Source organism: Rhinopithecus bieti, unplaced genomic scaffold, assembly GCF_001698545.2.
Source record: "Rhinopithecus bieti isolate Rb0 unplaced genomic scaffold, ASM169854v2 scaffold_5260, whole genome shotgun sequence".
Lineage (NCBI taxonomy): Eukaryota > Metazoa > Chordata > Mammalia > Primates > Cercopithecidae > Rhinopithecus > Rhinopithecus bieti.
The window spans coordinates 7,945,713-7,967,713 of NW_016805896.1; the positions used below are offsets into that span (position 1 = coordinate 7,945,713).

The window sequence follows — 22,001 nt, forward strand, 5'->3', positions numbered from 1 at the left end:
ACTAAGTCATTCAGAACTCTCTGGACTCTCTTTATGCTGTGTCATTTGCAAGGTTGCCTGCTGCATGTTTGGTTATAAATGAGGTCAAATCCCAATTTTGCAGGAGGACGTGGATGTATGCCCATTCCCTTCACACTGTGAGCCAGTAGCCATGGGAACTATGATCAAGTACACAATAACTCCCCCATGAACAAATCCTCAGGGAACAAGGTTCATTTGAATGAAACTGGCTTGACCACAGAGGAATCTGGGGGACTTTTGGAGCTTCGCGGCCTTGTGCCGCCTCCTGACTTTAAGCTGGCTCTGGAGGAGGAGGAAGTGGAGGTATCTCAGGTATGGACCTCTTTCTGGGAGCTGGTATTTGGACCAGGCAAAGAAAGGAGGCGGTGGGGAAAACTCCCCCAGAGGAGGCAAGAGTGGGCCCTGCATACCAGGTCCCCAGGTCTCTGAGGGCTTTACTAGTTCTGGGAGTGTGTGGATTGAGCCTAAAGTCTAGGAGGAATTCCAGCATTACCCAGGGCGTTGGCTGGAATATCTTTAGGGACCCTTCCAGCCCTGGAATCATAGCAGCAAAGGACCCAATTGTATGACAGCTGCTTTGGCCAGTGAAGATGGAAAGACCAGGAAAAGCTTTAGGCTAAGCGATGGGGTTCGTACCCCACTAATTCACCTCCCTTGCCGCATCCCTGACATTTCTCACACAATACGTCCTTCACTTTGTTCTCCAAAAAGCCATTGCCTTCCTCTAACTGCCGAGATGAGCCCTGGAAACCCTGATGCCCACCAGACCCCTGCCTTTCCTCTTCTCTGCTCTGTTAGCCAAGGTTTCTGCCTCAGTTGCCCTGTCTGACAATAGTTTCCCTAGGAGTGGAGCTAGCCCTGGCATCCCAGAATTCCCAACAGGTGCTAGCTCCTGGAGTCAGGACTGTCTTCCTGTGCCCCTGTGCTTGCTGCAGAAGAAACTGATTACTTGTAACTGCCATTCTGAATGTAGTCACTACCAGGAACTGCTGGCTACCTGTGACATACCATCTAGCATGGTACCACAGCACCTGGCCCAGCACCTTGGGAGGCCAAGGTGGGAGGATCACTTGAGGGCAGGAGTTTGAGATCAGCCTGGGCAACAACATAGTGAGAACCCCACCTCTACAAAAAATTTAAAAATTAGCCAAGTGTGATAGCACATGCCTGTAGTCTCAGTTACCTGGGGAGGCTGAGGCAGGAGGATCGCTTGACCCCAGGAGGTGGAAGCTGCAGTGAGCTATGATTGCACCACTGCACTCCAGCGTGGGAAACAAAGGGAGATTCTGTATGTAAATAAACAAATAAATAAAAACAAAGGAAATGGATTTTTCTACAAGAGAGTTAACATGCAGGGTGCTATGTACTATGAGGGGTGGAGACTCGCCAAGGTTCAGTGGGAATGGGAGCTCCATCCTGAGAGTGGGGGAAGGCATTATAGAGGCTGTGACCTTTGAAATTGGTCTTGAAGAAAGAGAAAATGTGTACAAGGCAGAAAGAAGAGAGAGCTGCACCAGCCAAAAATATGGAGGTATGGAGTAGGTAGAATTGTGAGACATTTATGTGACTGGAATGAAAAATGAGAGCTGATGCTGGAAAGGAGGGTTAAGGCCAGGTTTTGAAGGATCTCTTAAAAAAATAATAGGCTGGGCCGGGCGCTGTGGCTCAAGCCTGTAATCCCAGCACTTTGGGAGGCCGAGATGGGCGGATCACGAGGTCAGGAGATCAAGACCATCCTGGCTAACACGGTGAAACCCCGTCTCTACTAAAAAATACAAAAGCTAGCTGGGCGAGGTGGCGGGCGCCTGTAGTCCCAGCTACTCGGGAGGCTGAGGCAGGAGAATGGTGTAAACCCGGGAGGCGGAGCTTGCAGTGAGCTGAGATCCGGCCACTGTACTCCAGCCTGGGCGACAGAGCGAGACTCCGTCTCAAAACAAACAAACAAACAAAAAATAATAGGCTGGGCACAGTGGTCACACCTGTAATCCCAGCACTTTGGGAGGCCGAAGAGGGCAGATCACTCGAGGTCAGGAGTTCGAGACCAGCCTGGCCAACACGGCAAAACCCCGTCTCTACTAAAAATACAAAAATTAGCTGGGCATGGTGGTGCGTGCCTGTAGTCTCAGCTACTAGGGAGTCTGAGGCAGAAGAATTGCTTGAACCTGGGAGGCGAAGGCTGCAGTGAGCAGAGATTCTGCCACTGCACTCCAGCCTGGGCGACAGAGCAAGATTCTGTCTCAAAAAATTAATAATAATAATGCATTAATTTTGAGATAGGATCTTGCTCTGTTGCCCAGGCTGGAGTGCAGTGCTATAATCACAGTTCACTGCAGTCTCAAGCTCTTAGGCTTAAGCGATCCTCCTGCCTCAGCATCCCAAGTTGCTGGGACTATAGCCATATGCCACTGATGGAGCAGGAGCACCGTCATCTAGGACAAACACCACCACTTTAANCGTGCCTGTAGTCTCAGCTACTAGGGAGTCTGAGGCAGAAGAATTGCTTGAACCTGGGAGGCGAAGGCTGCAGTGAGCAGAGATTCTGCCACTGCACTCCAGCCTGGGCGACAGAGCAAGATTCTGTCTCAAAAAATTAATAATAATAATGCATTAATTTTGAGATAGGATCTTGCTCTGTTGCCCAGGCTGGAGTGCAGTGCTATAATCACAGTTCACTGCAGTCTCAAGCTCTTAGGCTTAAGCGATCCTCCTGCCTCAGCATCCCAAGTTGCTGGGACTATAGCCATATGCCACTGATGGAGCAGGAGCACCGTCATCTAGGACAAACACCACCACTTTAAGTTCCAGCTCCCTTTCTAGCCTCATGCATTTCAAGGAAATCACTTCTAACTATAAGCAAACAGAAAGAGCAGACAGTAAAACACAGATAAGACAGTTTGGGTACAGAGGGAGGTGGAGGCAAAGTCTCTTGGGTAACTGCCAAACTTCACTTTCATACAATGGGCCCCAGTAAAACAGTGGACTTTAGGCCGGGCGCGGTGGCTTTTGCCTGTAATCCCAGCACTTTGGGAGGCTGAGGTGGGCAGATCACGAGGTCAGGAGTTCCAGACCAGCCTGACCAACATGGTGAAACCCCATCTCTATTAAAAATACAAAAATTAGCCGAGCATGGTGGTGCGCACCTGTAATCCCAGCTACTAAGGAGGCTGAGGCAGGAGAATCCTTTGTACATGGGAGGCAGAGGTTGCAGTGAGCTGAGATCATGCCACTGCACTCTAGCCTGGACGACAGAGAAAGACTGTCTCAAAACAAACAAACAAACAAGCAAACAAAAAATAATGGGCCTTAACAAGCACATTTATTTCCCTTCAGGTGAACTAAGATGTAGAAGTTAAAAGCAGACTCAGGGGATATGCCTGTAGCTGCAGAAAAAAGATAAGCACAAGATAAGTACAACAAAGAGACACAGAAGCAGTCCAAGCCTCTGATAAACTCTCCCACCCTGAATCCTTACAAACTCTTAGTTTGTAAGAGAGGGTGGCTCTGACCTAACCCTGCCAGCCACCCCTCTCAGGTTTATTCAAAATAAACCTGTCCCTGATGACTGTCAAACCACCCTTCATGTTTCTCTTCTCTTTCCTTAATTCTTACAGCCACCACCCCTGGCTAATTTTTTTGAATTTCAGTGGAGGTCTTGCTGTGTTGCCTAGGCTGGACTTGAACTCCTGAGCTCAAGTGATCCTCTCACCTCAGCCTCCCAAAGTGTTGGGATTACAGGCGTGAGCTACGGCACCCCAGCTGGAGGATCATATCTGTTTCAAAAGGTGGAGCTTTCGCCATGCACAGTGGCTCACGCCTGTAATCCCAGCACTTTCAGAGGCTGAGGTGGGTGGATCATGAGGTCAGGAGATCGAGACCATCCTGGCTAACGTGGTGAAACCCCATCTCTACTAAAAATACAAAACATTAGCCAGGTGTGGTGGCGGGCGCCTGTAGTCCCAGCTACTCGGGAGGCTGAGGCGGGAGAATGGTGTGAACCCTGGAGGTGGAGCTTGCAGTGAGCCTTGATTGCGCCACTGCACTCCAGCCTGGGCGACAGAGCGAGACTCGGTCTCAAAAAAAAAAAAAAGTGGAGCTTTCTGCTGGAGGCAGCAGAGTTCTTCAGGCAGAGCAGCTGAGTCTTGAGGTTGCTCTTTTAGGAAACAAACTCAGGAGGCAATGTGGAGGGTGCATTGAATGGAGGAGAAAGTGGAGGCAGCGAGAAGGGTGAGGAGACACTGCTGAGTCCTGGTGAGAGACAAAGAAAGCCTGAAGGAAGCAAAGGGAATGGAGAGGAGGGGAAGGCTTCTGGAAGACTGTGATGCATGGATTGCGTGGGATAAGGGCAGAGGGTGGAGTCCAGGCTGACTCAGAGGTTTCTTGCTTGGGAGACTGAGTAGATGATCATACTGTTACCTGAGATGAAGACACAGTAAGAGAAGTTTACATGAAAAAAAAGTAGGCCGGGCGCAGTGGCTCACGCCCGTAATCCCAGCACTTTGGGAGGCTGAGGTGTGTGAATCACCTGAGCCCAGGAGTTCTAGACCAGCCTGAGCAACATAGCAAAACCTCATCTGTACTAAAATTCAAAACAATTAGCCAGGTGTGGTGGTGCAGGCCTGTAGGCCCAGCTACTTGGGAGTCTGAGGTGGGAGAACCACTTGGGCCCAGGAGGTCGAGGCTGAAGTGAGTCATGATTGTGCTACTGCACTCCATCTTGGGCAACAGAACAAGACCCTGTTTCAAAAGGAAAACACAGAAAAAGTAATAAGCTTAGTTTTTAAAAAGAAATTGTGGTAAAATAAACACAATGTAAAATTTGCCATTTAACCATTTTACAGTGTACAATTCAGTGGCATTAAGTACATTCATAATGTTTGCAAGCATCACCTTGATCTAGCTCCAAAACATTCTCATCACCCGGAAGGGAACTCCCAAACCCGTTAGGCAGTGATTCTCTATTCCCCTGTGTGCCCAGCCCCTGGCAGTCCCTAATCTCCCTGTAGCTTTGCCTGTTCTGGACATTTTATATGCATGGAATCATACGATATGTGACTATAGTTTATGTCTGGCCACTTAGCACAATGTTTTCAAGGTTCATCCATGTTGTAGTATGTATCAGAATTCTTCTTCTTTTTTTTTTTTTTTTTGGAGACTCAGAGTCTCATTCTGTCACCCAGGCTGGAGTGCAGTGGTGCAGTCTTGGCTCACTGCAACCTCCGCCTCCCAGGTTCAAGTGATTTTCCTGCCTCCGGAGTAGCTGGGATTATAGACGCACGCCACCACACCTGGCTACTTTTTGTATTTTTAGTAGAGATGGGGTTTCACCATGTTGGCCAGGCTGGTCTCGAACTCCTGACCTCAAGTGATCTACCCACCTTGGCCTCCCAAAGTGCTGGGATTACAGGCATGAGCCACCGTGCCTGGCCCCTTACCCATTTTTCAATTGGTCTATTTGTCTTTTTGTTATTGAATTGTAAGAGTTATTTATATGTTTTAGGTACAAGTACCTTATCAGATGTAGGATCTGCAAATACTTTCTCCCATTCTGTGAGCCGTCTTTTCACTTTGTGGCTGGTATTCTTTGAAGCACAAAACTTTTTATTTTGATGAAGTCCCATTTATCTATTTTTACTTTTGTTGCTTGTGCTTTTGGTATCATATCTAAGAAATCATTGCCAAATACAATATGATGAAGATTTCCCCCTATATTTTCTTCTGGGATTTTATGGTTTTGCACTTAAGTTTAGATCTTTGATCCATTTTGAGTTAATTTTTTGTATGTGAGCTAAGCGTTCTATGTGGGGGTACAGAAAAGGTCTAATCTCATTATTTTGCATGTTTCCCCCACTGCCCACCAACATTTGTCAAAAATACGAATGCTTTCCCCATCGAATAGTCTAAAAAACTATTTTCAACAAGGGAAAAATAGTTGAAAATCAATTGTTGAAAATCAGTTAACCATATATGTGAGGGTTTATTTCTGGATTCTCTATTCTACTCCATTTGTTTCTCTATCTACCCTTAGGTCAGTATCACACTGGGTTTTTTCCTTTGTTTGTTTTAACTTTTTTTTTTTTCTTTTTTTTTTTTTATTTTTTTTTTTTTCTTTTTTTTTTTTTTTTTTGAGATGGAGTCTTGCTCTGTCGCCCAGGCTGGAATGCACTGGCTGGATCTCAGCTCACTGCAAGCTCCGCCTCCCGGGTTCACGCCATTCTCCTGCCTCAGCCACCCGAGTAGCTGGGACTATAGGCGCCCGCCACCTCGCCCAGCTAGTTTTTTGTATTTTTTTAGTAGAGACGGGGTTTCACCGTGTTAGCCAGGATGGTCTCGGTCTCCTGACCTCGTGATCCACCCGTCTCGGCCTCCCAAAGTGCTGGGATTACAGGCTTGAGCCACCGTGCCCGGCCTGTTTTAACTTTTTAAAGTTCTTGTTTTTAATTCTTGTGGGTACATAGTAGGCATATATATTTATGGGGTACATGAGATACTTTGCTACAGGCATGCAACACATAATAATCACATCATAATAAATAAGCATTTATCCTTTGTGTTACAAATAATCCAGTTATATTCTTTAAGTTATTTAAAAATATACAATTAAATTATTATTGACTGGCCTGGCGCAGTGGCTCGGGCTGTAATCCCAGCACTTTGGGAGGCCGAGATGGGCGGATCATTTGAGGCCAGGAGGTCAAGACCAGCCTGGCCATGGTGAAACTCCATCTGTACTAAAAAGACAAAAAAAGTTAGCCAGACCTCAGGCACCTGTAGTCCCAGCTACTTGGGAGGCTGCGACAGGAGAATGGTGTGAACCCAGGAGGCAGAGCTTACGGTGAGCTGAGATTGCGTCACTGCACTCTAACCTGAGTGACACAGCGAGACTCCATCTCAAAAAAAAAAAGTTAGCCAGGTCTGGGGGTGCATGCCTGTAGTCCCAGCTACTTGAGAGGCTGAGACAGGGTAATTGCTTGAATCTGGGAGGCGGAGGTTGCAGTAAGCCATGATCACGCCACTGCACTCCACCCTGGGTACCAGAGCTAGACTCCATCTCAAAAAAAAAAAAGAATGGCTGGGTGCTGTGGCTCATGCCTGTAATCCCAGCATTTTGGGAGGCCAAGGCAGGCAGATCATGAGATCAGGAGTTCAAGACCAGCCTGACCAACATGGTGAAACCCATCTCTACTAAAAATACAAAAATCAGCCAGGCGTGGTGGCGTGTGCCTGTAGTCCCAGCTACTCAGGAGGCTGAGGCAGAAGAATCGCTTGAATCTGGGAGGCAGAGGTTGCAGTGAGCCAAGATGGCACCACTGTACTCCAGCCTGGGGAACAGAGCGAGACTCCGTCTCAAAAAAAAAAAAAAAAAAAAAAGAAGAAGAAGAAGAATCATATTGCTAAAAAAAACCATATTCATTCTGTCTATATGTCATAAGTGAGATGACTTGAACTCCCTGAGCATATGTGTCCATTATTTCTACCATTAAAATGAATGAAGGTGCTTGGCATGACTGTCCCCCGTTTATTAGTTCTAATAGTTTTTTGGTGGAGTCTATGTTTTTTCCAAATATAAGATCCTATCATCTGCAAACGAATAATTTTTACTTCTTCCTTTCCAATTTGGATGCCCTTTGTTTCTTTCTCTTGTCTAATTATTCTAGCGAAGGCTTCCAGCTTGGGAAGTGACAGTGTTGTTGAGTAACCGTGGTGAAAGTAGGCATCCTTGTGGTGTTCCAGATCTTAGAGGAAAGTCTTTCAGGTTTTCCCCATTCAGTATGGGTCTGTCATACATGGTTTTTATAATGTTGAGGTATATTTCTTCTATACCCAGTTTTTTGAGGGTTTTATTATGAAGTAGTATTGAATTTTATCAAATGCTTTTTCAACATCAATTGAAATGATCGTATGGTTTTTGTCTTTCATTTTGTTGATATGATGTATCACATTAATTGATTTGTGTATGTTGAACCATCCTTGCATCCCTGGGAGAAACTCCACTTCGTCATGACGATCTTTTTTTTTTTTTTTTTGAGACAGAGTCTTGCTCTGTCACCCAGGCTAGAGGGCAATGGCACAATCTCAGCTCACTGCAACCCCTGCCTCCTGAGTTCAAGTGATTCTCCTGCCTCAGCCTCCCTAGAAGCTGGAACTACAGGTGCATGCCACCACAGCCAGCTAATTTTTTTTATTTGTGGAGTCAATATTTTGCCATTACCCAGGCGAAATGAGTAACATTTTGAACTCCTGGGTTAAAGTGATCTTCCTGCCTTAGCCTACCAAAGTGTTGGGATTATAGGTGTGAGCTACCATGCCCAGCCAAATACTATGTTATTACCCATTATTTTAAACTGATGACAACTTAACACTGGCTGTATAAACAAACAAGCAAAATGAAAAATAATAAAAACTCTACACTTTAACTTCATCTACTCTGTTTTGCTTTTTTTTTTTTTTCGAGATGGAGTCTACTCTGCCGCCCAGGCTGGAGTGCAGTGGCATGAGCTCAGCTCAGTGCAACCTCTGCCTTCCATGGTTCAAGCAATTCTCCTGCCTCAGCCTCCCAAGTAGCTGGGACTACAGGTGCGCATTACCACGGCTGGCTAATTTTTGTATTTTTAGTAGAGACGGGGTTTCACCATATTGGTTACGCTTGTCTTGAACTCCTGACCTCATGATCCACCCGCCTTGGCCTCCCAAAGTGCTGGGATTACAGGCGTGAGCCACCGTGCCCATCCCCCACTACTTTTTTTTTTTTTTTGAGGCCGAGTCTCACTCTGTTGCCCAGGCTGGAGTGCAATGGTGCAATCTTGGCTCACTGCAAGCTCTGCCTCCCGGGTTCATGCCATTCTCCTGCCTCAGCCTCCGGAGTAGCTGGGACTACAGGTGCCCGCCACCACGCCCGGCTAATTTTTTTTGTTGTTGTTGTATTTTTAGTAGAGACGGGATTTCACTGTGTTAGCCAGGATGGTCTTGATCTCCTGACCTCGTGATCCGCCCGCCTTGGCCTCCCAAAGTGCTAGGATTACAGGCATGAGCCACTGCACCCGGCCCCCACTGCTTTTTAATTTGGTTCCCTTTATGTCTTATTGTACTATGCCTTGAAATGTTGTAGTTATTATTTTTTATTGGTTCATTGTTTAGCTTTTCTACTTCAGATAAGAGTAGTTGACCGGGCACGGTGGCTCATGCTTGTAATCTCAGCACTTTGCGAGGCTGAGGTGGGCGGATCACCTGAGGTCGGGAGTTCGAGACCAGCCTGACCAACATGGAGAAACCCTGTCTCCATTAAAAATACAAAATTAGCTGAGTGTGGTGGTGCGTGTCTATAATCCCAGCTACTCGGGAGACTGAGGCAGGAGAATTGCTTGAACCCGGGAAGAGGAGGTTGCAGTGAGTCAAGATTGCACCATTGCACTCTAGCCTGGGCAACAAGAGTGAAACTCCGTGTCAAAAAAAGAAGATAATGGTAGTTTATGTACCAAAAGTACAGTGTTATAATATTCTGTATTTTTCTGTGTGCTTACTATTACCAGTGAATTTTGTACCTTCAAATGATTTTTTATTGCTCATGAACATCCTTTTCTTTCAGATTGACGAACTCCCCTTAGCATTTCTTGTAGAACAGGTCTGGTGTTGATGAAATCCTTCATTTTCGTTTGTCTGGGCAAGTCTTTATTTCTCCTTCGTGTTTGAAGAGTATTTTTACCAGGCGTACTATTCTAGGGTAATTTTTTTTTTTTTCTTTTAGCTCTTTCAATATGTCATGCCATTCTTTTCTGGCCTGTAAGGTTTCCACTGAAAAGTCTGCTGCCAAATGGGAATTGGAGCTCCATGGTTTTGTTCGTTTGTTTGTTTGTTTGAGATGGAGTCTTGCTCTGTCGCCCAGGCTGGAGTGCAGTGGCACAATCTCAGCTTATTGCAACCTCCACCTCCCAGGTTAAAGCAATTCTCCTGCCTCAGCCTCCTGAGTAACTGGGACTACAGACATGCACCAATACGCCTGTTTATGTGTGTGTGTGTGTGTGTGTGTGTGTGTGTATTTTTAGTAGAGATGCGGTTTCACCATGTTGCTAGGCTGGTCTCAAACTCCTGACCTCAAATGATCTGCCTGCCTCGGCCTCCCAAAGTGCTGGGATTACAGGTGTGAGCCACTGCACCCAGCCTCCATTGTATGTTATTTGGTTCTTTTCTCTTGCTGCTTTTAGGATCCTTTATCTTTGACATTTGAGAGTTTGATTATTAAGGTAGTCTTCTTTGGGCTAAATCTGTTTGGTGTTCTATAACCTTGTACTTGAATGTTGATATCTTTCTCTAGGTTTTAGAAGTTTTCTGTTATTATTCCTTGAATAAACTTTCTACCCCTATCTCTTTCTCTGCCTCCTCTGGTAAGGCTAATAACTCTTAGATTTGCCCTTTTGAGGCTATTTTCTAGATCTTGTAGGTATTTTTCATTATTTTCTATTCTTTTTTCTTTTGTCTCTTCTGCCTATATATTTTCAAATAGCCTGTCTTCAAGCTCACTAATTCTTTCTTTTGCTTGATCAGTTCTGCTATTAAGGGACTCTAATGCATTCTTCTTTTCTTTTTCTTTCTTTCTTTTTTATTTTTTTGAGACGGGGTCTCACTCTGTTGCCCAGGCTGAAGTGCAATGGTGAAATCTCAGTTCACTGCAACCTCTGCCTCCCAGGCTCAAGTGATTCTCCTGCCTCAGCCTCCTGAGTAGCTGGGATTACAGGTGTGTGCCACCATGCCCAGCTAATTTTTGTATTTTTAGACAAGATGGGGTTTCACCTTGTTGGCCAGGCTGGTCTCAAACTTCTGACCTCAGGTGATCCACCCACCTCAGCCTCCCAAAGTGCTGGGATTACAGGCGTGAGCCACCGTACTTTCTAATGCATTCTTTAGTATGTCAATTGCATTTTCCAACTCTAGAATTTCTGCTTATTTTTAGTTATTTCAATCTCTTTGTTAAATTTATCTGATAGAATTCTGAATTCCTTCTCTATGTTACTGTGAATTTCTTTGAGTTTCCTCAAAATGTCTTTTTTGAATTCTCTGTCTGAAAGTCCCATCTGTGTTTCTCCAGGATTAGTCCCTGGTGGCTTATTTGGTTCATTTGGTGAGGTCATGTTTTCCTGGATGGTCTTGATGCTTGTGGATGTTCATCGGTATCTGCACATTGAAGAGTTAGGTATTTATTGTAGTCTTTGCAGTCTGGGCTTGTTTGTGCCCATCTTTTTTGGGAAGACTTTCCATGTATTCAAAGAGAGTTGAGCTCCAAGCCCAATAACACTGTGGTTCTTGTGGACTCATGTAAGTACCACCTTGGTAGTCCTAGATAAGATCCAGAAGAATTCTCTGATTACTAGGCAGAGACTCTTGTTCTCTTTCCTTACTGTCTCCCAAATAAATGGAGTCTCTGTCTCTTTGCTGAGCTTCCTGGAGCTAGGGATGGAGTGATGCAAGCCTTCTTATGACCACCACCACTGGGACTGTGCTAGGTCATGCCTGAAGCCAGCATAGCAGTGGGTCTCACCCAAGCCCCACTGTAACCACTACCCGGATACCACCTGTGTTCACTCAAGGCCCTAGCATTCTACAATCAGCAGCTGGGGCCACCAGTCAGCTGTCTATCTTTCCCTTCAGGGCAGTGAGTTTCCCCAGGCCCTGGGAGGGTCCAGAGATGCTCTCTGGGAACCAGAGATTAGAGTCAAAAACCTTAGAAATCTATGTGGTGTTCTATTCTACTGCAGCTAAGCTGGGACTCAAACCACAAGACAAAGTGCCTCCCATTCTACCTTCCCCTTTCCATAGACAGAGGACCCTCTCCCAGTGGCCACCACCACCACTGGCCCACAGAGAGTTCTGAACACTCACTTAAAGCCCAAGGGCTCTTCAAGTCAACTTGTGGTGAATGCTCTCAGGCCTGGGACTCACCCTTTAGGGCAGTGGGTTCCCCTCTGGCCCACGGCAGGTCCAAAAATGTTGTCCAAGAGCTTAGGTCTGGACTCGGGGGGCCCCAAAAATCTGTTTGGTACTCTACCCCACTGTGGCCGAGCTGGTACCTAAGGTGCAAGATAAAGTTCCCTTTACTTTTCTCTCTGCTTTTCTCAAGCAGCAGTCTTTCACCAGAGCCACCACAGCTGGTAATGTGCTGGGCCTTACCCGAAGCCAGCACAACTCAGACTCTTATTCAAGGTCCACAATACTACCTGGGTATCGCTGTTGGCTATTCAGGGACCAAGGGCTCCTTAGTCAGCAGGTGATAAGCCCTTCCAGGACTGGATCCTTCCCTTCAGGACGGCAGGCTCCCTTCTGGCCCAGCATATGTCTAAAAATGTCATCCAAGAGCTAGGACCTGGAATGAGGGCCTCATGACTCTGCCTGGTGCTCTATCCTATTGTGGCTGATCTGCTATCCAAGATGCAAGACAAAGCCCTCTTTACTCTTTGCTTTCCTCTCCTCAAGCAGAAGGAAGGAGTTACTTTCGTTGCTGTGAGCTATGCCGCCTGGGATTGGGGGAAGGGTGGTACATGCACTCCTTTAGCTGCCCCAGCTAGTGTTTAGCTAGGTCATGTGCCATCCTAGTCCACTGGCTCTAAGGCCAGCCCAGCACTAGGACTTGCCAAGAAGTTGCAGTCCTTGTATCCTAAAATGCCTTTCAAATTTATCTAGGACCCCAGAGCACTTTAGCCTGAGGTGGCAAGGCTTGCCACAACTTGAGTTCTGACCACTAGGATGGACAATTCCCCTCTGGTTCAGGTTGATACAAATGCTCCTTCCTTGGGAAGGCACTGGCTGAGTCCAGCATGGCTTTGCTCTCCACTGTGACAGGGCAGCACTGAGTTCATTGCCAAGTCCCTCAGTTCAATGTGCCAAATCCCCCAGTCCATGTGCTCTCTCTCCTCCAAGTGCACAGTTTCTCTCTGTGCCATGTAGCTACTGCTAGGGGGTGGGGGAGGAGTGGTGTCAGTGATTCAAGACTGTCTTTCCTGGCTGGTGCGGTGGCTCACACCTGTAATCCCAACAATTTGGGAGGCCAAGGCAGGCGGATCACTTGAGGTCAGGAGTCACTTGAGGTCAGATCACCTGAGGTCAGGCCAACATGGTGATACCCCGTCTCACTGAAAATACAAAAACTTGCCGGGCATGGTGGCGCACGCCTGTAGTCCCAGCTACTAGGCAGGTTGAGGCAGGAGAATAGCTTGAACCTGGGAGGCAGAGGTTTCAGTTAGCCAAGACTACACCATTGCACTCCAGCCTGGGTGACAGAGGGAGACTTTGTATCAAAAAAAAAAAAAAAAAAAAAGACTGTTTTTCCTACCCTCTTCAGTGCCTCTTTCAGTGATATGAAGTTAAAATCAGCTACTGTGACCACTCACCTGATTTTTGGTTCTTATGATGGTTCTGAGGAGGCTTCTATTCTGCCATCTTGCTCTGACCTCCCACTACATCGTTTTTTGTTTGTTAGTTAGTTTGTTTGTTTTTGCCACTCTGTCACCTAGGCTGGAGTGTAGTGGCCAAATCTCGACTCACTACAACCTCTGTCTCCCAGGTTCAAGCAATTCTCGTGCCTCAGCCTCCCGAGTACCTGGGATTACAGGCACTTGCACCCACTCCCAGCTAAATTTTTGTACTTTTAGACTGGGTTTCACCATGTTGCCCAGGATGGTCTTGAACTCCTGGCCTCAAGCAATCCTCCTGCCTCGGCCTCCCAAAGTGCTGGAATTACAGGCATGAGCCACCACGCCTGCCCCCACTACAGTTTTTGTTGGTTTGTTTGTTTGAGACAGAGTCTAGCTGTATCCCCCAGGTTGGCGTGCAGTGGCGCAGTCTTGGCTCACTGCAACCTCCATCTCCCGGGTTCAAGCGATACTCCTGCGTAAGGCTACCGAGTAGCTGGGATTATAAGCACTCGTCACCCAGCTAATTTTTGTATTTTTAGTAGAGATGGGGTTTCGCCATGTTGGCTAGGCTAGTCTCAAACTCCTGACCTCAGGTGATCCGCCTGCCTTGGCTTCCCATAGTGCTGGGATTACAGGCGTGAGCCACTGCACCCAGCCCCTACACTGTTTTGATTATGATAGCTTTGTAGTTAAATTTTAAAATCAGGAAATTGAGTCCTTCGATTTTTTTTTTCAAGACTGTTTTGGCTATTGAGGGTCTCTTTAGATTCTCTATGAATTTTAGGATGGGTTTTTCCATTTCTTTAAAAACCATCATTGGGATTTGATATGATTTGTTAGGAATTTGCATTGAAACTGCAGATCACTTTGGGTAGTATTGCCATCTTAACACTATTAAGTCCTTCAATCTATGAATGTGGGATGTTTTCTCTTTTGGGGGTCTTCTTTAATTTATTTCAGCAGTATATTGTAATTTTCAGTGTACAAATCTTTGAGCTCCTTGGTTAAATTTCTAAGTATTTTATTCTTTTGATACTATTGCAAAGGAAATTATTATTTAAATTTCCTTTTCAAACTGTTTGCTGCAAGTGTATAAAAACTGAATTGATTTTGTGTCCTGCAACTTTGCTGAACTTAATTCTAAAATTTTTGTGTGGATTCCTTATGAGTTTCTATATATAATTATATCATCTGTGAAAAGAGATCCTTTTATTTCTTCCTTTCCAATTTGGAAGTCTTTTATTTCTTCTTGGCGAATTGCTTTGCCTAGAACTTCTAGTACTATGTTGAATAGAAGTGATGAGAGCAGGCATCCTTGTCTTGTTCCTGGTTTGAGGGGACAAGCTTTTAGTCTTTCCTTGTTGAATATGATGTTAGCTGTGGTTTATGGCCTTTATCATTTTGAGGACATTCCTGTGTATTTCTAGTTTATTGAGAGTTTTAATCATGAAAGGGTGTTGGCCGGGCACGGTGGCTCACGCCTGTAATCTCAGCACTTTGGGAGGCCAAGGCGGGCAGATCAGTTGAGGTCAGAAGTTCGAGACCAGGCTGACCAACATGGAGAAACCCCGTCTCTACTAAAATACGAAAAAATTAGCCAGGCATGGTGGTGCATCCCTATAATCCCAGCTACTCAGGAGGCTGAGGCAGAATTGCTTGAACCTGGGAGGCAGAGGTTGTGGTGAGCCAAGATCACGCCATTGCACTCTAGCCTGGGCAACAAGAGCGAAACTCCATCTCAAAAATAAATAAATAAATAAATAAATAAATAAATAAATAAAATCATGAAAGGGTGTTCATTTTTTCAAAGCCTTTCTGCATCAATTGAGATGACCATGTGTTTTCTCCCTAGTTCATTCTATCAGTGTGGTGTATTACATTGTTTTTGTTTTGTTTTGTTTTGTTTTGTTTAAGACAGAGTCTTGCTGTGTCACCCAGGCTGGAGTGCAGTGGCTTGATCTCAGTTCACTGCAACCTCTACCTCCCGGGTTCAAGTGATTCTCTTGCCTCAGCCTCCCAAGTAACTGGTATTATAGGCACCCGCCATCACGCATGGCTAATTTTTGTATTTTTAGTACAGTGAGGGTTTCACCATGTTAGCCAGGCTTGTCTCAAACTCCTGACCTCAGGTGGTCTGGCTGTCTCAGCCACCCAAAGTGCTGGGATTACAGGTGTGAGCCACTGCACTCAGCCACGCTTCGCATATTTTGAAGTGCATCTATTTACTTAGCATTCATGACTTGAAAAATTTCACCAAATGAATAATTTTGGGTAGTTTGAAATTCGTTCTTCCAATTGTTACAGTTTGTTTGGTGTTTGTAATAAATATGTAAAGGTAAAAGAAACAGTTTTTCTGTATTCTGCCAATCATGTTTTTACATAATAAATGATCCATTTTTTTTCCCAGGAAAAAAAAGAAGAAAGTTATTGCTTAATGTTACAGAATTTCTGTTTGGAGTGATGAAAAAGTTTTGGAAATAGTGGTGACAGTTGCACAAAATTGTGACTATAATTAATACCACTGAACTATGTGCTTAAAAATAGCTAAAATGGCCAGGCGCGGTGACTCACGTCTGTAATCCCAGCACTTTGGGAGGCCAAGGCGGGTGGACCAACTGAGGTCAGGAGTTCAAGACCAGCCTGGCCAATATGGTGAAACCCCGTCTCTACTAAAAATACAAAAAATTAGCCAGGTACGGTGGCAGACTCCTGTAATCCCAGCTACTTGGGTGGCTGAGGCAGGATAATCACTTGAACTCAGGAAGCAGAGGTTGCAGTGAGCGAAGATTGCACCATTGCACTCCAGCCTGGCCAATATGGTGAAACCCCGTCTCTACTAAAAATACAAAAAATTAGCCAGGTACGGTGGCAGACTCCTGTAATCCCAGCTACTTGGGTGGCTGAGGCAGGATAATCACTTGAACTCAGGAAGCAGAGGTTGCAGTGAGCGAAGATTGCACCATTGCACTCCAGCCTGGCCAATATGGTGAAACCCCGTCTCTACTAAAATACAAAAAATTAGCCAGGTACGGTGGCAGACTCCTGTAATCCCAGCTACTTGGGTGGCTGAGGCAGGATAATCACTTGAACTCAGGAAGCAGAGGTTGCAGTGAGCGAAGATTGCACCATTGCACTCCAGCCTGGGCAACAGAGTGAGACTCTGTCTCAAGAAAACAAAAAACAAAAAACAAAAAAAGCTAAAATGGCAAGTTTTATATTATATATGTTGTTTACCACACACACACATACACACACACACAAAAACACTAAAAAAAAACAGGCAGATACTCCTCTAATGACACAGTCTATTAAGTGAATGTGGGCATTTTAAAGAAAAAAATAACTATATGTGGTTACGGAATCAGGATAGTAGTTGCCTATGGACACGGGCAGTGGGGACTGACTAGAAAGGGGAGGGAAGGAAGTTTTCTTGGAGTGCTAGAAGTGTTTTATGTCTTTTTTTTTTTGAGATGGCATGAGCCACCGTGCCCAACCCGTGTTTTATGTCTTGATTGGGGTGTTTAGATAAGCATTACATTTGTCAAAACTCAAGAAATTTTATACTTTAAGATCTGTGCATTTCACTATATGTAAAATTTTTGTTTGTTTGTTTGTTTTTTGAGACGGAGTCTCGCTTTGTTGCCTGGGCTGGAGTGCAGTGGTGCGATCTTGGCTCACTGCAAGCTCCGCCTCCTGGGTTCACGCCATTCTCCTGCCTCAGCCTCCCAAGTAGCTGGGACTACAGGCGCCCGCCACCACGCCCGGCTAATTTTTTGTATTTTAGTGGAGACGGGGTTTCACCGTGTTAGCCAGGATGGTCTCGATCTCCTGACCTTGTGATCTGCCCGCCTCAGCCTCCCAAAGTGCTGGGATTACAGACGTGAGCCTCCTCGCCCGGCCTATATGTAAATTTTACCTTAGTAAAAAAAAAACAGACTGGGCACGGTGGCTCACGCCTGTAATCCCAGCACTTTGGGAAGCCGAGGCGGGTGGATCACTTGAAGTCAGGAGTTCAAGACCAGCCTACCAACATAGTGAAACCCTGTCTCTACTAAAAATACAAAAGAAATTAGCTGGGTGTTGGCAAGCGCCTGTAATCCCAGCTACTTGGGAGGTTGAAGCAGGAGAATCGCTTGAACCTGGGAGCCCGAGGTTGCAGTGAACTGAGAGGGACCCACTGCACTCCAGCCTAGGTGACAAAGTGAGACTCCATCTCAAAACAAAACAAAACAAAAAATGTTAGCAGCTTCTAATCCCTTGATGGTTTATATAGACTGCAGCAATTTTCTCCAACTTCTCACTCACATGGCATCTTATTATACAGAGGTTTTAAATTTTAAATAATTAAATGTATCAACCTTCTTCATTTATGGTTTCTATATTTGTGTGTCTTGCTTCAGAAAGTTTCTCTTATTCCAGGTAATCATATTATCCTATTTTTTAATTTCTATTTTAGAATAAGTATTTCTTATTACAGGCAATCATATTAGCCTATTTTTTTCAATATGTTTATTGTTCATTCCTGTGTGGGACATGTAACTGGTGGGCTAGCTGGAGACCACGGACAAGTTTGCTAACATTGCTAAGTCTTGGTTTTCTCATCCATAAAATAGGGATAATAATTTGTTTTGTTATGACATAATTCAAAAAAGTAATATTTATTTGTTTATGTATTTACTTTAGAGACAGGGTCTTACTCTGTCACCTAGGCTGGAGTGCAGTGGCAATCTCGGTTCACTGTAGCTCAAGTGATCCTCCCACCTCAGCCTCCAGAGTGGCTGGGACTACAGGTGCACGCCCCCATGCCCAGCTAACTTAAAACTTTTTTTGGACTGGGCGCGGTGGCTCACGCCTGCAATCTCAGCACTTCAGGAGGCCGAAGTGGGTGGATTAAGAGGTCAGGAGTTCGAGACCAGCCTGGCCAAGATGTTGAAACCCTGTCTCTACTGAAAATACAAAAAATTAGCTGGGCGTGGTGGCGAGCACCTGTAGTCCCAGCTACCCGGGAGGCTAAGGCAGGAGAATCACTTGAACCCGGGAGGTGGAGGTTGCAGTGAGCTGAGATCGTGCCATTGCACTCCAATCTGGGCGACAAGAGTGAAACTCCATCTTAAAAAAAAAAAAAAAAAAGCCGGGCACGGTGGCTCATGCCTGTAATCCCAGCACTTTGAGAGGCCGAGGTGGGCGGATCATGAAGTCAGGAGATTGAGACCATCCTGGCTAACGTGGTGAAACCCTGTCTCTACTAAAAAATACAAAAAATTAACTGGGTGTGGTGGCGGGTGCCTGTAGTCCCAGCTACTTGGGAGGCTGACGCAGGAGAATGGTGTGAACCCGGTAGGTGGAGCTTGCAGTGAGCAGAGATCACCTCACTGCACTCCAGCTTGGGCAACAGAGTGAGACTCTGTCTCAAAAAAATAAAAAATTTTTTTTGGCCAGGCACAATGTGTCACACCTGTAATCCCAGCACTTAGGGAGGCAGGAGAATCACTTGAACCCAGGAGGCAGAGGTTGCAGTGAGCCAAGATCGCACCATTGCACTGCAGCCTGGGCAGCAAGAGCAAACCTCTGTCTCAAAAACAAGACAAAACAAAACAAAACAAAAATTGCCTCACTATGTTGACTAGGTTGGTCTTGAATTCCTAGGCTCAAGTGATCTTCCCGCCTCGGCTTCCCAAAGTGCTGCAATTACAGGCGTGAACCACCGTGGCAGGCTTTGTATCTGCCTGTTTCGTTAAGGCTTTTCCGTGGTAGGAAGTGTGGCTTCCCACAGTGCCTAACCAAGCACCTGGCATTTAGCAAACGTTTAAATGTTTCTTGAATGAATGAACTGGTTGACAGAATGGATGAATAACACATGATAAAAACCAAATTGTAAAGGGGAAAGGAAGGAGTAATTTCTTTTTTTAGAGATGGGGTCTTGCTATATTCCCCAGACTGGTCTCAATATCCTGGGCTCAGACAATCCTCCTGCCTCAGTCTCCTGGGTGGCTGAAATTGTAGGCACTGGCCACTATGCCTGGCTCAGGAAAGAGTAATTTTATCAGTCGGTTCTACTATGAAACTAAACACAAAACTAAGGCCCAAGTAGGGTATAGAGAACCATATTAAATACATTATTTAATATCTACATTGTGTTCTTATTCAAGGATGGGCTCCAAGAGGACTGAACTTCCACTGATTGAATGTGCATGTAAAACTTTAGGTGGATGGCTGGGCGCAGTGGTTCACGCCTGTAATCCCAGCACTTTGGGAGGCCAAGGCGGGTGGATCACTTGAGGTCAGGAGTTCGAGACCAGCCTGGCCAACATGGTGAAACCCTGTCTCTGCTAAATACAAAAATTAGCCAGGCATGTGGCATGCCCCTGTAATCCCAGCTACTCAGGAGGCTGAGGCAGGAGAATCGCTTGAACTCAGGAGTTGGAGGTTGCAGCGAGCCGAGATCGCGCCACTGCACTCCAGCCTTGGCGACAGAGTAAGACTCCATCTCAAAAAAAAGTTTAGATGGGGCCGGGCAGAGTGGCTTACACCTGTAATCCCAGCACTTTGGGAGTCCGAGGCAGCTGGATGGCTTGAGCTCAGGAGTTCGAGACCAGACTGCACAACATGGTGAGACCCCGTTTCCACTAAAATACAAAAAAAAAAAAAGCTCAGCGTGGTGGTGCACACCTGTGGTCCCAGCTACTTGGGCGGATGAGGTAGGAGGATTGTTTGAGCATGTGGGGGAGGGAGGTTGCACTGAGCCAAGATTGTGCCACTGCCCTCCAGCCTGGGTGACAGCCTGGGTGACAAGACGCTGTCTCAAAAAAAAAAAAAAAAAAAAAGGCCAGGCTCACTGGCTCACACCTGTAATCCCAGCACTTTGGGAGGCTAAGGTGGATGGATCACTTGAGGTCAGGAGTTTGAGACCAGCCTGGACGACATGGCAAAACCCTGTCTCTACTAAAAATACAAAAAAATTAGCTGGGCCTAGTGATGCATGCCTATAGTCCTGGCTACTAGTGAGGCTAAGGCAGGACAATTGCTTGAACCCAGAAGGCAGAGGTTGCTGTGAGCTGAGATTGCGCCATTGCACTCCAGCCTGGGCAACCAGAGTGAAACTCTGCCTCCAAAAAAAGAAGAAAAAAAGTTTAAGCAAACATGCACTTTTCTTGTTGCCTTTTTTTTTGAGATGGAGTTTTGCTCTTATTGTCCAGGCTAGATTGCAATGGCGTGATCTCAGCTTACCACAACCTCTGCCTCCTGGGTTCAAGCGATTCTCCTGCCTCAGCCTTCCGAGTAGCTGGGATTACAGGCATATGCCACCACGCCCGACTAATTTTGTATTTTTAGTAGAGACAGGGTTTCTCCATGTTGGTCAGACTAGTCTTGAACTCCCCACCTCAGGTGATCCTCCCACCTTGGCCTTCCAAAGTGCTGGGATTACAGGCGTGAGCCACCGCACCCAGCCTGAACATGCCAGATTGTAGTTCCAGGAGGCCAGATATCATGAATACTTTGTCCACCACTATATTTCCAGCCCACAGAATACACAGCCTGGCAGCCAACAGATGCTTATTGAATGAATGAGCCTCAACAGGGCTTTCTCATTCCCACATGCCATGCTGTGGTCAGGCTTAAATCATAACCCAACTTCTGCCACCTAATATATGTATGACCTTGGTTAAATTAAACCAGCAGTCCCCAACCTTTTTGGCACTGGGGACCAGTTTCATGGAAGACAATTTTTCCACTGGGGAAGGAATGGTTTCGGGATGATTCAAGCACATTGCATTTATTGTGCACTTTATTTCTATTACTATTACATTATAATGTATAATACAAATAATTATACAACTCATCATAAAGTAGAATCAGTGGGATCCCTGAGCTTGTTTTCCTGCAACTAGGTGGTCCCACTTGATGTTGATGGGAGACAGTGACAGATCATCAGGCATTAGATTCTCATAAGGAGCAACCTAGATCCCTCGCATGCGCAGTTCACAATAGGATTCATGCTCCTATGATAATCTAATGCCGCTGCTGATCTGACAGGAAGCAGAGCTGAGGCAGTAATGTAGGCAATGGGAACAGCTGTAAATACAGATGAAGCTTCGATCACCAGCCATTCACTTCCTGCTGTGCGGCTCAGTACCTAACAGGTCACGGACTGGTACTGGCCCCACGGCCCAGGGGTTGGGGACCCCGACTTAAACTAAGGCCCAGGTTTCCAGAATAACATCCACTTTGAGGGCTTGTTGAGCGGATTAAGTCATAAATGTTGGTATACTTGGCCGGGCATGGTGGTTCACGCCTGTAATCCCAGCACTTCCAGAGTCTGAGGCGGGTGGATCACTCGAGGTCAGGAATTTGAGACAAGCCTGGCCAACATGATGAAACCCCATCTCTACTAAAAATACAGAAAATTAGGCCGGGCGCAGTGTCTCATGCCTGTAATCCCAGTACTTTGGGAGGCTGAGGTGGGTGGATCATTTGAGGTCAGGAGTTTGAGATGAGCCTGGCCAACATGGTGAAACCCTGTATCTACTAATAAATACAAGAATTAGCCGGGTGATAGTGGCATGAACCTGTAATCCCAGC

General features: G+C 45.9%; 1 protein-coding gene across 1 annotated transcript in view; it reads left to right on the plus strand.

Annotated features, from left to right (window-relative positions):
• The first annotated feature begins 200 nt into the window (after positions 1–200).
• Positions 201–22,001, plus strand: part of TMEM219 (transmembrane protein 219) — a 36,329-nt gene continuing 14,528 nt past the window's right edge. The window contains exon 1 of the mRNA XM_017874118.1: positions 201–333. The gene's annotated coding sequence lies outside the window, so the exon portion shown is untranslated. The remainder of the gene's footprint in view (positions 334–22,001) is intronic.